The sequence below is a fragment of the Schistocerca nitens genome, chromosome 3 (assembly GCF_023898315.1).
Source record: "Schistocerca nitens isolate TAMUIC-IGC-003100 chromosome 3, iqSchNite1.1, whole genome shotgun sequence".
In the NCBI taxonomy this organism is placed as follows: domain Eukaryota; kingdom Metazoa; phylum Arthropoda; class Insecta; order Orthoptera; family Acrididae; genus Schistocerca; species Schistocerca nitens.
In genome coordinates this window covers 762,064,885-762,082,431 of record NC_064616.1, presented here as the reverse complement: position 1 = coordinate 762,082,431, position 17,547 = coordinate 762,064,885, and the positions used below count along the sequence as shown (strand labels likewise).

The 17,547-nt window shown below is 40.4% G+C and overlaps 1 long non-coding RNA gene across 1 annotated transcript in view; it reads right to left on the bottom strand.

Moving 5' to 3' along the window:
- Positions 1-17,547, bottom strand: part of LOC126249754 (uncharacterized) — a 281,246-nt gene that overhangs the window by 157,256 nt on the left and 106,443 nt on the right. The window contains exon 2 of the long non-coding RNA XR_007545653.1: positions 16,434-16,488. This is a non-coding gene — a long non-coding RNA (uncharacterized LOC126249754). The remainder of the gene's footprint in view (positions 1-16,433; positions 16,489-17,547) is intronic.

Below are 17,547 nucleotides of genomic sequence, written 5' to 3'. Positions count from 1 at the left end.
TGAGGTAGACCTCCAGGTGAAAGTACATTGTTGTCAACACATTAAAAAAAGACACACAGTAATTCTGAATTAAGATTCGATGGTGGGTAGCACTGGCCTGCCAAGTCAAGTGGTCCAAATGCCAACAGGTATCCTGATCAGGACTGTAGAAGTAAAACACGCTCATAGATTAGATTAGATTTACTTTCATTCCAATTGATCCGTAGTGAGGTCGTCCTCAAGGATGTGGAACATGTCAGAAAAACAACAATACATTACAAATATTTACAACTAAAACAAATAAGCTAATGTACCATTCCACAGGTCCCAAGTGGAATGATCGTCATTTTTTAATGAACGCTATATGAAAGTCATTTTACAAATACTAATGCACTGAATTTAAAATAAAAAAAAGGTTTTTATTTATTTGTAAGGTAATAAACATGTAATACAACTACTATAATACTTATTTACAGTGAACACATCACTGCACTGAAATGGTGCAGAAGTTAGATTGTACTTACACACACACACATTTACAATGAACACATTACTGCACTGAAATTGCGCAGACGTTATATTGTACTTTATATATATATATATATATATATATATATATATATATATACAAATCAGTTGGTTTTACTGAGAAATTCATCAATGGAGTAGAATGAGTTGGCCACCAATAAATCCCTTAGGCTTCTCTTAAACTGAATTTCACTGGTTGTTAAGCTTTTTATGGCTGCTGGCAAGTTATTGAAAATGTGTGTTCCTGAATAATGCACACCTTTTTGTACAAGACTAAGTGACTTTAAATCCTTGTGAAGATTATTCTTATTTCTAGTACTGATTCCATGAATTGAGCTGTTGGTTTGAAAAAGGGATACATTTTTAATGACAAATTTCATTTCATTTCATTTCATAAGCAGTAGTTAGTATCCCTAGTTCCCTAAACAGGCTTCTGCAGGATGTTCTTGAGTTCACACCACATATAACTCTTACTGCACGTTTTTGTGCCTGGAAAACTTTAGCTTGGCTTGATGAATTACCCCAAAAAATAATCCCATATGACATTATGGAATGAAAGTAAGCATAGTATGCCAGCTTTTTCATTTTTATATCCCCTATGTCTGACAAAATTCGCATTGCAGACAGAGATTTGTTAAGACGCTTCAGCAGTTCTGTGGTGTGCTCCTCCCAGTTGAATTTATTATCAAGCTGTAATCCCAAGAATTTAACACTGTCTACTTCTTCTATCTTATTGTCATCGTATGTTAGACACATACTCGTGGGACACCCCTTACGAGTTCTGAACTGCATGTAGTGTGTTTTTTCAAAGTTTAGTGACAAAGAATCGGCTAGCAACCAGTGACTAATGTCCACAAATATTTTATTAGCTGATCTTTCTAAGACTACGCTTGATTTGCTATTTATTGCAATGTTTGTATCATCGGCAAACAAAACGAACTTGGCATCTGGTAATGTTACTGATGAAAGGTCATTGATATACACAAAAAAAAGTAAGGGCCCTAAAATGGAACCTTGTGGGACCCTACATGTAATTAGTTCCCAGTTGGATGATGCCTGATAGCTTGATACATGTCTCTTTCCTAATAACACGCTTTGTTTCCTGCCAGAGATATAAGATTTGAACCATTTTGCAGCATTTCCTGTTACACTATAATACTCTAATTTACTTAAAATGATATTATGATTTACACAGTCAAATGCCTTTGTCAGATCACAAAAAATACCAGTTGCCTGCAATTTTTTGTCTAATGAATTAAGCACATTTTCACTGTAAGTGTAGATAGCCTTCTCAATATCAGAACCTTTTAGAAATCCAAACTGTGACTTTGACAGTATGTTATTTGAGATAAGATGGTTATAAAGTCGATTGTACATTACTTTTTCGAAAATTTTTGAGAATGCTGGCAACAGTGAAATTGGACGGAAATTTGATGCTATTTCTTTATCTCCCTTCTTAAACAGTGGCTTAACTTCAGCATATTTCAGCCATTCAAGAAATATTCCAGTGATAAATGACTGGTTACACAGATAGCTTAATATATTACTTAGCTCAGAATCACATTCTTTAATCAACTTTGTTGATATTTCATCATACCCACTAGATGTTTTTGATTTTAAAGATTTTATGATGGACATTATTTCTGTTTGGGTAGTGAGGGTCAAATTCATATTATGGAAGTTGCTTGAAATTTCTGGTCTGAGGTATTCCATAGCAGCATCTACCGAACCTGACAACCCCATCTTTTCAGTAACAGTTATAAAATGTTTATTAAAAAGTTCTGCAACACTATACACATCTGTCACCAATGTATCATTTACTCTTAATGCTATTTGTTCCTCTTCATGTCTGGTTCTACCGGTCTCCTTCTTCACTATATCCCATATTGTCTTTATTTTGTTATCTGATATGACTATCTTTTCCTTGTAATATATTTGCTTTGACATCCGTATTACAGTCTTTAATATTTTGCAGTATTTCTTGTAATGTGCTATAGCATCAACATCGAAACTTTTTCGGATTGACAGATACAGTTTTCTTTTTGTTTTACAAGATACCCCTATTCCTCGAGTAATCCATGGCTGTTTTGTAAACTTTTCTCTAATCTTGGTACGTTTTGGGGGAAAACAGTGTTCGAATAAGGTAAGCACTTTATTAGCAAAAGTGTTAAATTTTTCATTCATGCCATGACCACTGTAAACATCAGTCCGGTGACTGTCTCTGAGGAGTGTCCTAAAATAATCAATTTTTGGCTTACTTATTACCCTCTTGAGCTCAGATTTAACAGATTTTATATCCTCTTCAGTATTAACATTTAACAGAAGGAACTGCATGTCATGGTCTGAGAGGCCATTGACTATTGGTTTTGTAATATAATTTTGTTCATTGGAGTTTTCTATAAAGACATTATCGATGGCTGTTTGTGAGCAAGTGGCTACCCTAGTGGGGAACTTTACAGTGGGAATTAAGTTGAATGATAGTGTTACTAACTCAAATAAGTTCTTATTGGGAGAGTCTTTAAGGAAACCTACATTGAAATCACCAGCAACCACTATTTCTTTGTTTTTGGTTGTTAAATGGGCCAGTACAGCTTCAAGGTGGTTTACAAACAGATTAAAGTTACCTGCAGGTGCTCGATATACACTTAATATTATGAACGATTTTTTGTGAAATTCTAATTCTGTTGCACATGCTTCCATATGCTGTTCTAGGAAAAATTTATGAATGTCTATGTTCTTAAATTTATGACAGTTCCTAATGAATGTGGCAACTCCTCCTTTCTCCATTTCTGATCTACAAAAGTGAGATGCTAACCTAAACCCTGTAACACTTAAAAGTTCTATGCCAGTGGTCACATGATGTTCAGAGAGGCAGATTATGTCAGCTGGGTTTGCAGACTAATTCATCTATGCAGATAGTTAATTCATTAATTTTATTTCTCAGTCCTCGAATATTTTGATGCAATAAAGATAGCTGACATTTCACATTGACTGAGTTAAAATTTGGTAGAGTTCTACTGACTGTTGAAAATTCTTAACTAATAGCTGCTTATGCTGATGTAATAACCTGGAACTATGTTTTTTGATTTCTTTCTCAAACTTTGGGTTTGTCTCAGTTCTAACCTCTCTTAAAATTTGCTTTCTTTCTGTTCTCCCTACCCTAAAAAGGATCTTTTCTGAACCTTATAACCACTGGTATTTTACCACTCATGACAGTGCCTCCCCCCTTTAACTTTCCTGCTATTTCCCCAGCCAATTTACCCTTCCCCTTCCTGTCGAGATGAAGGCCATGACTATTATAATCCCACCTACTGACAGAATCAACAGCAACCACACCAATGTGTGACCCTGCACCCGACATTAGAGAAGTATAATGTTGCTCTGTGCCCTGACTATATAAAACAATTTCTTCCACAAAATAAAATCCAAAATAGTATGTACACTCTCCATGTATTGTTTGATATTACTAACAAATGTTCTATGTAACATGCAGTAGTTTTTGTTCTCACTGTTTTCATATGAGGTCACATCCCTATTGGGGTACGGGAATATTTGTGAGGTAATTGTAATGAATTACGCATAAGATAGCTTTATGGCATCAAAAAGTATATCATATTTTTTCTCAATTTCGGCTTGATAATTCGTTCGTGAAAGGTATAAGAAGTGGACCAGAAGTAAATCTGTCCTCGATTCCTCGACTCGGGTGTTCTTTTACACCCTTTTAGGAGACATGGCCGTGCTGGAAATGATACCTGTATATTTCTGATACACCTGTCTTCTACTGTATTGAGAAATGGCTCACCCAGTTACGGAAGCCCTTACAGTTTTACATGAAATTTCAGCCACGATGAAACTTTTATTTTTAAGTACACAAGGTAGTGCTTTTATTGCGGCTTTTCTTATGATGGAACTCCACGTGCTAGTCTATACTGCGAAAGTTTCTTCATTTCTACATAACTACTGCAACAGACGAGGTTGTGCTGAGAAGTGAAGGCTCTGAATTTTTTATTCTGTCCTCAATATCGGTTGAGGTATCGCATATTACTCGGACGACTTGCCAGCTTCCCTGACGCTAGTTGCAACCCTCTGCCACTACAGGGTTCCGTATTGTAGTGTGTTAATCTCGCGGTGCATGAAGAATAGCGTGCTGTAATCTAATTTCCAATTCGAAGAGTTCTTCCACACATGGGGCATCCTCTCCTTCAGCTTCAGAATGCCAGACCACACACGCGAGCGCTGCAACATCTGCAGTCATCCTCCATACAGTCCCACCTTCGAGGACTTCACTTTGATAATGGTGAAGCGGTGCAAGCAGAGGTGAGGTTGTGGCTCCGTCAACAAAATCAAACATATTAAAGTGACAGTATCAACAAACTGCTCTCTCGTTGGGAGAAATGTGTCCGTCACCTCGGTGACTACGCTGAGAAATAAATATGTAGACATGAAGAATGAAGCTGTATAAAGTAAACGAAGTTTGTTTTATTCAAACAACCTTTTAAGATTTTTCACATATGAAATTCAAAGGTATTTCTATTCACTACGCCCTCGTACATCCACGGAACTTACCTAATGTAGTCAAGCTTCATTCTCGCCCTATACTTTACCCCGCCCCGATCATGTTCAGTGGACAATTGGAGTCTCGACTGTGGGGACAATCTAAAGAGCGAAGTGGGCACGAGATTACGAACCCAAATGACAAATTTGTCTCTCACGCTGATAAAAGTACTCCTCTCATGAAAGTATGTCACAATATCACTGGAAGAACTACACATAAAGTTGTGAAAAGACCTGAAAACTGATTTGTGATTACGAACACTTTATCTGAACAGTTGAAAATTACTCCTACGTTTTTATCCTCAAATAGTTTCAACAATTTTTAAAATGTAACCATTTTGTAAGAATTCTTTCATTTATAACATCAAAATTAACTACACTCGCTGTCAAAAGGGCACATTTTTGTAAGAATTATGTAACTTTAAACTTGTTCATACTATCGCCTCCAGAAGCACCTAGTATAGGGCGTACTCTTACGTTGCGAAGGGTCATTTCCACAAAACCAAATTGAAGATTTACTTTATTACTCTTATCAAAGTAAGCTGATTTCTTATTAACGATGGCCGTGCGTTAAATTGTTGTTAAATTAAATCAGTGTTTAACGAGACACCTTCGGGAAAATGGGGTATGGAAACAGCTTGTTTACAGAATACAGCCTTTTTTCGAAGATTTTGCGGAAATCTTCTATTTTAGGTGTATCTGCATATAATGTCGATGACGAAGTAAGGCTCAACTTAATCAGTTTTAGCATAGAGCTTGCCTTTCTGCAACGCATTTCGAAAAAAAAATCTTTCAACGTTCTATCAAATTTATTTCAACAAAAAATGACCCATAAACGACTGGATATCTCTTCTCGACATCGATGCAAACTATCCGTAAGCCAACACCACACTTTTGTGTACAGGCAGCTACGACTTGAGACACGTGTGGGAACAACTTAGGCACATTGACAAATACTTTACTCCACCGAAAAAGTTAGTTTCCTTAAGTATTTCTGTTCATTAAATGTATGTGAGCTGTAGTAGTAGTAGTAGTTTCATTCATCTGTCGATCAATTTTACGAGGATACTGGATGAAGTTTGTTGGAATGCACGAAATATTTCCAGGAATCCAGCCGGGTTGGAGACTCCATTTTTCGTCAGAAAAATGGTTCCTTATTCCGAGGGCCACTAGGGAATAAATGTACGAGGGTAATCTCAAAAGTAAGGTCTCCTATTTTTTTATAAGTACATAGACCTGTTTATTTCTACAAATGTTTAAATTAGTTTACAGCTTGAACATTTAGCTATTTTTCGATATAATCACCATTTCTGTCGATGCATTTTTGTAGACGCTTTGGCAGTTTTTGTATGCCCATGTCATACCAGCTCGCCGCCATGCTGTTCAGAAAGTTATTAACCTCTTATTTCACCTCGTCGTCGGAGCTGAATCGTTTTCCGGCCAAATGTTCTTTTAACCTAGGGAACAAGTGATAGTCACTGGGCGCCAAGACAGGACTATAGGGTGGGTGGGTGATTATGTTCTACTGAAACTGTTGCATGAGAGCAACGGTTTGCCGAGCGATGTGTGGGCGAGCGTTGTCATGGAGAATGTGTACGCCCTTGCTCAACATTCCTCTTCTCCGGTTCTGAAATGCCCGTTTGAGTTTTTTCAGAGTCTCACAGTACCTGTCAGCGTTAATTATGGTCCCAGTGATTCAGCTTCGACGACGAGGTGAAAGAAGAGGTTCATAACTTTCTGAACAGCATGGCGGCGAGCTGGTATGACATGGGCATACAAAAACTGACACAGCGTCTACAAAAATACATCGACAGAAATGGTGATTATGTCGAAAAATAGCTAAATGTTCAAGCTGTAATCTGATGTAAACCATTGTAGAAATAAACAGGTCTATGTACTCATAAAAATAGGAGACATTACTTTTGGGATTACCCTCGTATTATTGACTTCCTTTTAGCCATTCTTTACTGAAAGTCTGGATATTAGAAAATTACTACAATGTAATTTGTCATTGGTATTTACTGGAATGAATCCATACCTGAAGATATTTGTCGCCTTAATGAGGATATGGGAAATAGAATTCCCTAAATCTGCTACTGGAGAGTGGAGTGCGAAATGGAAAAGCTAATAACTATACCTAATTAATAGAATAAAGTGCTTTTCTAATATCTATAAATGATCAAAATCAGCCAAATTCTTGTCATAATTTAAAAAAATTAATAGTAATTAATGCTAAAAGTACCGTAACGTGATACATAAATGCTATTCTGCAAGCAGTAGAACCAAGTTGATTAGGAGCGTGACGTTTCGTCAGTAACAAGGGTTTATAGCCTCATTACACAAGTGTACAGCCGAAATAAGCTGGTTGTAAAAGTGATGTCAGAAGCAATAGAGTAGGAAATATTAATAGTTGAAGTCATGAGCAGTGCAATTTCGCGGCGGCATAATGGCGGCGCTATCTGAGGTGGTACGATCAATACCGGTCGGTCGATAACAGTGGCGCATTGCGGAACCCGCCTCAGCACAAGCCAAAGCCAAATTACATCCACGGCCCTACCCCGACTACACGTCTGACGCCCCCACAACCACTCTGAGCCACACACAGAACTCATGACACTTCTTGATACGGCCTCCAGATGGCGCTCTACGCACATCATCAGCTGCAAAACTTCGTCAACAAGTTGCTCCCCATTATCAATTATGCTACCGCTTTTTGGAGATTGAGAAGTGCGGATGATATTAAAAGAGGAGCGATCCATCCACTGGATGATCGTCAGAGCCTACAAAGGAATAAAGGATTTTAGGACCAGTCGACGGAGTACAAGCTCGGAATGGGCAAGGTTAGCGCAGGAAAATGGTCGTGGCCTTTTTGAACGAATCATTCTGGCATTCGCATTAAGTGATTTTAGGAGAACCTAAATCTGGATGGGTTGCCGGCTATTTGAAACCTACTTCCCAAATGAGAGTACGGCATATTAACCGTTGCACCACATCGCAAGGCTATTAGCACCTACATCGAAGTTCTCCAAGGTATGTGGATTTAGCGAGAGAACTTCACGTTCTGATTACATTACATCTGGATAATGAAACGTGAAGCTGGACAAATAGTGGGGAAAGCTTCACTGCTGTTCTTTTGAAACCGGAAAACTATATGGATGGTGGCCAGACACAGTTTTGAACCCTGGTCTTTCTCGCCAGTTTCATCTCTAAAATACTGCTTCATCACGACATATCTTCAATGAGCAAGAGCAATATGCATAGCTACCAAAACATTTACGACTTTAGACTTCTAATGGTTTTATCAGAGACAAGGCTTTCGTCTGGAGTGCCCCTGGGAAGTGTGATAGTACCGCTTTTGTTCGCTATACACATAAAGGATCTGAAATGTTGGGCAGCCATCTGCGACTCTTTGTCTGTGATAGCGTAGTGTACGGGAAACTGTCGTCGGTGAGTGACTGTCTGAGTTTACAGAATGACTTAGAATTTCTATTTGGTGCGATGAATGGCAGCTTGCTCTAAATGCAGAAAACAGTAAGCTAATGTAGATGGGTAGGAAAAACAACCCTGTAATATTCGAATGTGCTGCTTAACACAGTCAAGTTGATTAAATTCTAGGCGTAATGTAGCAAAGCGATATGAAATGCCACGAGCACGTAAGGACGGTTGTAGGGAATTCGAATGCTAAATTTCGGTTTATTCTAGGAAATAGTAGCTCATCTATAAAACAGACCATGTACAGAACACTAGTGCGACCGATTAGTTAGTGCTGATCAAGTATTTGTAACCCTTTGGGATACCCATCAAGCCAGGTCAGGAACACATCGTAGCAATTCAAAAGCATGCTCCTAATTTGGTAGGTTCGATAACCAACAGAATATTACGGAGATACTTCATGAACTCAGATGGGAAGCGCTTGTGGGAAGGCGACGTTCTTTTCGCCCCTGTGAAAAGTACAGGGCAATTACAAATGATTGAAGCGATTTCATAAATTCACTGTAGCTCCATTCATTGACATATGGTCACGACACACTACAGATACGTAGAAAAACTCATAAAGTTTTGTTCGGCTGAAGCCGCACTTCAGGTTTCTGCCGCCAGAGCGCTCGAGAGCGCAGTGAGGCAAAATGGCGACAGGAGCCGAGAAAGCGTATGTCGTGCTTGAAATGCACTCACATCAGTCAGTCATAACAGTGCAACACACTTCAGGACGAAGTTCAACAAAGATCCACCAACTGCTAACTCCATTCGGCGATGGTATGCGCAGTTTAAAGCTTCTGGATGCCTCTGTAAGGGGAAATCGACGGGTCGGCCTGCAGTGAGCCAAGAAACGGTTGAACACGTGCGGGCAAGTGTCACGCGTAGCCCGCGGAAGTCGACGAATAAAGCAAGCAGGGAGCTAAACGTACCACAGCCGACGGTTTGGAAAATCTTACGGAAAAGGCTAAAGCAGAAGCCTTACCGTTTACAATTGCTACAAGCCTTGACACCCGATGACAAAGTCAAACGCTTTGAATTTTCGGCGCGGTTGCAACAGCTCATGGAAGAGGATGCGTTCAGTGCGAAACTTGTTTTCAATGATGAAGCAACATTTTTTCTTAATGGTGAAGCGAACAGACACAATGTGCGAATCTGGGCGGTAGAGAATCCTCACGCATTCGTGCAGCAAATTCGCAATTCACCAAAAGTTAACGTGTTTTGTGCAATCTCACGGTTTAAAGTTTACGGCCCCTTTTTCTTCTGCGTAAAAAACGTTACAGGACACGTGTATCTGGACATGCTGGAAAATTGGCTCATGCCCCAACTGGAGACCGACAGCGCCGACTTCATCTTTCAACAGGATGGTGCTCCACCGCACTTCCATCATGATGTTCGGCATTTCTTAAACAGGAGATTGGAAAACCGATGGATCGGTCGTCGTGGAGATCATGATCAGCAATTCATGTCATGGCCTCCACGCTCTCCCGCCTTAACCCCATGCGATTTCTTTCTGTGGGGTTATGTGAAAGATTCAGTGTTTAAACCTCCTCTACCAAGAAACGTGCCAGAACTGCGAGCTCGCGTCAACGATGCTTTCGAACTCATTGATGGGGACATGCTGCGCCGAGTGTGGGAGTAACTTGATTATCGGCTTGATGTCTGCCGAATCACTAAAGGGGCACAATCGAACATTTGTGAATGCATAAAAATACTTTTTGAGTTTTTGTATGTGTGAGCAAAGCATTGTGAAAATATCTCAAATAATAAAATTATTGTAGAGCTGTGAAATCGCTTCAATCATTTGTAATAACCCTGTATCATGTGGGCCACGGCTGCGAAATATGGTTTTTACCAACTTCAGTTTCCCATGTGGCGAGTCGTCTCGTAGAATAACAAGCCCTTCCCCCGTCTGCACGCAGCTAATCCTACTATACAAGAATTATTTCTCAGTTGTGTGTACATAATTTACTTCAAAAGTTTTCAGAGAGTTTAACTAAAGCGGGATATTTATTGGCATCGTCACGTTTCATGTGTTATAGAGTACTCAAGATGGAGTGCAGCTCTGAATCACGGACGATAAATGTCTTTCACAAGTGAACTCCGATTTCAAAGTCACGATTCAGAACGGTAACCAAGAGGAGAATCCTGTTTAGACCTGTCAATGTATGCTACCACATGACTGCGCTGTTCACTTAAAGCATAGATCAACATACTCCTACGTTCTTGAGTACACAAATTTCTGTGCGCCAGTATAGCTAAAAAAAGTGCGTACTGTTTCAACAAATAAGATGGTGAAAGACACCACATTGTTAAGAAGCTACATTTCTCCAGTAGCTATGGCACAAATCCAAAATGGTTTCGTAAGTCACTGAAAGCATATGAAAAATCGCTCCGTTGGAGTGCCAGCAACGGTTTTAAATTATGGGGTCAACGGACTCTACCATTAATCTTCACCGGATTTCATGGAGTGGGTAACCAATTTCAGCACAGAATTTGCAGTAAGTCTGGCCATGAAATGACTATTCTCTCCGTGATGAAATGTCGTTAACATTGTAGATCATTAAACTCGTAACACTTCACCTTGTAGAAATGTAGTAGACGAGCAGTATCGGTTTCCATAACCGGTAACAATGGCATTTTAATACTGAAAACATTGAGAACATAAGTGCTGGAACACTGTCAATCATCGAAAAATAAGAATTGGGAAACTCATCAAATTTCTGAAATTTAAATCATCATGTCTCAACAGTGGTTCACAGAGTAAAAAAAAATTAAAATTTAAGAAATACAGTTTTCTGGAAAGAAAACGTAAAATCATAAACTCCTGCAAACACATCTATCTAGTTGATGCTGTCCCTCGACCTCGCAGTTTCTAGACTCACACTTTACTGCTGGACACCATGCCAGACACACTTACATGTCATAACTATCGGCGAAATGATTTACTGAGCACTTATCCTGCGTTAATTGTCTCTCTTCGAAGACGACTACTAGTAAAAGATGAGAGATGTGTGTCTTGGATGCGCTACGCTCCAGCCAAATTACCGAATACGTTTCTTGTGACCTTATGCAAATCTGCATCTCGCTGTGAAATCCGTGAAGGCAATGTGCGTAAATCAGTCGTTTGCCGGTGTTAGAAAACACTTCGCCTCTATTGCGAATGGTAAAGTGGCTTCGAGTTCAGTTGACTTTATAAGCCTCTTAGACGTCTGAACAGCTGAACTTTTTAACAATTCACAGATATCTAAAGGCACTATTTTAAGGACTGGGTCTACGGGGCTTATTCTCAACACAACTACGGCCCGTGGAGGTAGACTGTTACTTCACTTCCAGCACTGTCGTCATTGGTAGACATGACAGCGAATGTGGAAACGAATAAATAGACGCAATTTGAAAACTGGAATTTCGATTGAATTCCGTATGTAGTCAGTCATCATATGTAATCCCATTTTATCTCCATGAAAACTCTGGGAATAATAGAAAGATTAAAGCTTTACGTCCCATCGGTGCTGAAGTCATTAGAGACGATATTTGGCAGTATTCGGAGTATTTGACAAGTATTTTCTATGGTAATCTATGCACGTCAACAACAGTAAGGTTTCACATGATGTACGAACAAAATCAGAAGTTTCTTATCCTTAGATCCATTGTTTCCATGAACTATTAAAGTGGTGGTCAGGAAAATCTACACTAAATAATTATTAACACAAAATTTGAAGGTGATATCGCAAAACGCGATAGAAAAATAGTTCTTATCATAAATCATCCACAGTCTAATTTTGGGCTGGTTTGTACTTCGTTAATGTTCTAAGCACCATCCGCTATAGTAATGTAAAACATAACAAGAGTGTACCTTAAATAAACTTCATACAAATTTATCTCCAACTCCCATTCCGTACAGTTTTTCCATCCTGTCAGGGAAGAAATATTCAGACTAATTAAACGGATCGAAATTTAAATGGGCAATACTTATTAGCAAAACTTTGCTTGTAAATTTTTTTGTATGTATAATCTGAGCGGTGAACTAGTTCACTAGAGAAAGTGCGGAGAGCCACCCAAAGCCACTTTTAGACGAAATGACATGTAGTTTACGTGGCGAGTTACAGGTAGAGCATTGACGGCCCTGTCCAGTCCAATACGTTTATGAGTGTTTCCAGCTGAGCAAGGACTAAGTCGTATTTTAATCTGGAGCACAAATTAAGCTAGAACGTCAATCAAGTAGCTTAAATATCACGTACGCTGCACTTATAACATGTTCGTTATTGAGTAATACGTTGTCTCTTGCTCTCTGCAGTTATCCTGAGGAAGGCGGAACTGGGCTCCTCGAAGGAAAGAAAGAAAGGATAGGTAGATGGACAGAGGAGGGAGGTTTATATTCTAACGTCCCATAAACAATGAGATCATAAGTGACAAAGCACGAGCTGAGATTCAACAAGCTGGATTAGGAAATCGCTAGTGACCAATAGAAAATATCGGCACTCGTCTAAAGTGATTTAAAGCAACCTGGGAACACTTAATTCTGACTGGAAAGAGGAATCTGAACCATCTCGAATGCGAGAGCTGTGCGTCAATCATTGAGACAACTCCCTCGATAAGAACGACTATAGGACGCAGAGTTGTTCCTTGACGCTGCTCGGAAGGTGGGTTCTAGGAAGCTGTGGAGATATCTTGTTTGTGATGTACAAAGGCATTATCTAATAGTCTCTTACTGCAATTTTCTGAGAAAATGTGACACTCGCTGTGAAAAGGCACCTATGGCTTGAACCCACGACGAATCCCAAAGGTCATCTTTGAACCTTCTCTCTTTCAATCCTCTTTCGTATGAATCTCCGACAGGAGAAAACACTTAATAATGGGTTGGATGAAAGTCTGAGTAACTACATTATATTTTCCAAGATTTGCTCTAATGCATCGTAGCCTAGTGTCTAGTTTCCCTGCTCTAGATTAGTGTAGTTGTTTCATCTTACGTCGCTGTGGTCGGTGTCGTTAAATATTTCGTTATTGTGGAGGAGGAGATTAGTGTTTAACGTCCCGTCGACAACGAGGTCATTAGAGACGGAGCGCAAGCTCGGGTGAGGGAAGGATGGGGAAGGAAATCGGCCGTGCCCTTTCAAAGGAACCATCCCGGCATTTGCCTGTAGCGATTTAGGGAAATCATGGAAAACCTAAATCAGGATAGCCGGAGACGGGATTGAACCGTCGTCCTTCCGAATGCGAGTCCAGTGTGCTAACCACTGCGCCACCTCGCTCGGTTTCGTTATTGTGAATCTCTCGTTACATATGACGTAACCGACCTATTTTGAATCTTTTCGCTTGTTCGCACGGATTGGATTAACTCACATTTACTTGTAAGGAATGTCCGTGGCCAGTGTTACCATCAAGTGCTGATATTCCACAGACTTAGCAGCGGTTATCTGTGTTCGATCGATTTCAAGGCGACAGTGGCACTACTAAAGAATAGCTCTCATGACAGAGCCGCATGAAGTTTCCTTTACATATACTCCAAAGTTCCATTGAATTCTATCGAAATATTCTGGTTTAGCCTTGCTATCAAGTCATTTTAACGCGCTCGTGTCACGTTTTATCGATATTTAGATGTATGATCTACATGTCGAGATTTACCACAAACGTTGAATGAGACAGGAAGGCTTCTTCTCTTTCGTGTTCTCTTTTCCATTTATCCATATTTAAGGCTAGCTCGCAATTGTTCCACCACTGCAGTACTGCACTCCAGAGACACTTAAAATAAATGAAGAGAGGTGCTTTCTGTGGTGATGGTGACATAGCGATCCGCATCTGCGCAGGAGGTCAACCTGAAACAGTAGCCTGACCTTCGGCAGCGCCACTTTGGATCACGTTACGATCTACGCTTGCCTGCACTCGGTAGCCGACAGCTCGGCTTGTTCACATTCTTCAGCTAGTTGCAATTCATTCTCTTGTTTTAAGCTTGCAGCCTTTTGTTTTACAACTGTTATCTCGACGACACCAACTGGCAGCTTCTCTTGAATGTACTTATTTGCATCAACAATACAAACCACGAGAGAGAAATAAAATGATCACTGAGCTGTTATCCTGAAGTTCCAGAAACCAGTATTAATTTACAGGCAGATAATACAAGGGATCCGTAGTGAGGAGGAGCTGTCAGCCATTTCTAAAGATTACTAAAAAAATGTTTCGAACAGTGGAAGCATCGGTGGGACAATTGTATTAGTTGTAATGGAAAGTATTTTGAAGAGGATAAGGCTTTGTAAAAAAAATTGAAAATATGTAGCTTTTAAAAATAGTTCCCATTATTTTTGAGTACCCCTCGTACCTATCCAAAACATTGGAAGAATCTGATCTCTCGCCAGATCGCCGCCATACTCGCTGTACATGGTTGGTTGGTTGGAGGTTAAGGGACTACACAGCAAGGTCATCAGTCACTCGATCCAGGGGCAGTTCATATATTAGTGGCGTCCGCGAAGTGCGTGTTCTGATGATGAAAGCACGTAGGAGAGGTAAGACCGAGCAATTGGAAGCAATACTGATGTCAGAGCTGAGAAAGAATTTACGGAGAGGTATATGCACCGGGCTGGTGCGTAGGTCGGAACAGACGAGGGTTCTCGCAGGAGATATCCAATGGCGTGAAAAGTTCAACCTAGCATCCAACCACCGCCAGTCCGGTGAAAGGCGAAGGCAGTTGCAGAACAAAGACTGTCTTCTAGTCGACAGACTGAGAACAGTTCGAGGGAGAAGGCGAAAAATATAATGGACATCATCCGTAGATGGTCATCCGGGGTCTACTAAACCGCGATTCATCGCTGAACACAGTGCGACGACACTCATCAGAAATTCGTACTACTTGGTCACTGGACCAATCCGAACGCAGCCGTGTATATTGATGTGCTGACGGCAGTTTCTGCATAAGACGAAAATTAGCAAATCCGATTGCTCCTAGTCTTCGATCGATGGTGTGGAATGTTACAGAATGTTGCAGGGAGTCCATTACTTGCTCTCGGATGGTGGGAATAGATGTGAATGGGTTACGATTTGCTTGGTGCACAATACGGCGCTCCTTCCTTGCTGTGGTCGACCAGAACCTTGACGGCGAGTATGACTGCCCTCATGTTCCCATGCAGTCCAACATCGGGCCACTGTCACATTCAACTGCCCCACAAATGTGGACATTGTGTAACACGACCAGCTCGGACAAATGGATACCCACAACGGGGCCTCTTTCAAACTCTGTCAGGTTCTGATAACACTGTCACAGGAGTACGCGACATTTCCGTGTCCTTCACAGTTATTACTCAACATCTGTCACTGTTCTCGACCATTAAATACTCTACAACGCTTGGTAACAACACTAAGCACGAACAACGCTAATGAACTCTGGTGACTGTTCCACATGTCAAAGAGAACTGCAAACATACACGCAGATGGTGTGTAGGTGTACGAAGTTATACTGACATCCGATCACGTCTTCTGGGTGCCTCCACTTTCTTTTTGCCAGGCAGTGTATGTGTAAAACTGAGTCTACAGATAACACTATAGCCGGCTGGCTAGGGCTTCTAGAAACCGCGTCACAAGTACATCTGTATTATCAGGAAAGAGTCATAGCGTTCTAAAGAGTTAAGTCATGCTTGTGTGTTGCATGATAATGTGGCGGTTGTCTATTTTCGGACGCGACGACACCGTAATTGAGCTTAGCATGGGAGGTATTGTTTGCAAATGTAAAATGAAGTGCTTCGATAATGTTTTTTGTCGTAATCACTCCGTGCGTTATCACGTAGAGAGAGAGAGAGAGAGAGAGAGAGAGAGAGAGAGAGAGAGAGAGAGAGCATCTTCTACACAGAGTATAATAACGCGAAAAGATGCGTTGGGGTCTTAGCATTGTGTGAGCGTTGAGTACGTACCATGCGACAAGCTTCAACTGTGTTGTCATACTAGTTCCATCTTCCACTCTGCATCCTGAAACATACAAATATTTGCCGGCCGACGTGGCCGCGTGGTTCTGGCGCTGCAGTCTGGAACCGCGAGACCGCTACGGTCGCAGGTTCGAATCCTGCCTCGGGCATGGATGTGTGTGATGTCCTTAGGTTAGTTAGGTTTAACTAGTTCTAAGTTCTAGGGGACTAATGACCTCAGCAGTTGAGTCCCATAGTGCTCAGAGCCATTTGAACAAATATTTGATTAGAACTGCGATACCACTACGGAAAAGTTTTGAAATTTAATATAAAAATGTGACAAATTTTCAGCTGATTTAAATCTGCAGCTGTTGGGCTATTACGCACAAAGAAACCTGGAAAGGTCAAGAGCACACTAACTTGTGGTTGAAAAAGTGCTCTAAGAGTATACATCGGTAATATCAAATTTTCAAAAATTCCATCGCGGATCTCAATACGTTTCTATATATTATTTGTAGCTGGAGATTTGTGACGGTAACACTGTCCACAGGGTCTGTAGCGTTTACATTTCTCAGGGATTACAATGTATTTCCAGATAAACACTGGCGAGGAAAGGCATGACTGGTGCAGTTAATCCATCGATAATAACGTTTTTGATTTAGGTAACTGTTTCTTGTTGTGGAAAATGAATTAGAAAGATTAGAGTTTAACATCCTGTCGACAATGAAGTCATTATAGACGCAACATACGCTCGGATAAAAAAAGGATAATGAAGGACAGCTATTGTGTCCTTTCCAAAGAAACTGTTTCAGCATTTACCAGAATTGACTTACGGGAAATCACCGGAAACCTAAATCTCTATGGTCGGACAATAATTTGAACCCATCTCCTCCCAAATAGGAATGCTGTGCCTTAGCTATTGCGCCACATTGTCGACACGATTAGTATGTGCAGAGAATCCATGAATATACACGTCCATTGTTTCAGCCAAAAAGACCTCTTCAGCAAGTATGGTACTTTTGGTACAAGGATTGTCTACAAAATTTCAATAATCGAGTTTCACCACCTGCGTGAGGGTGTTGCATCCGTTGATGATGTACACTATGTGATCAAAAGTATCCTG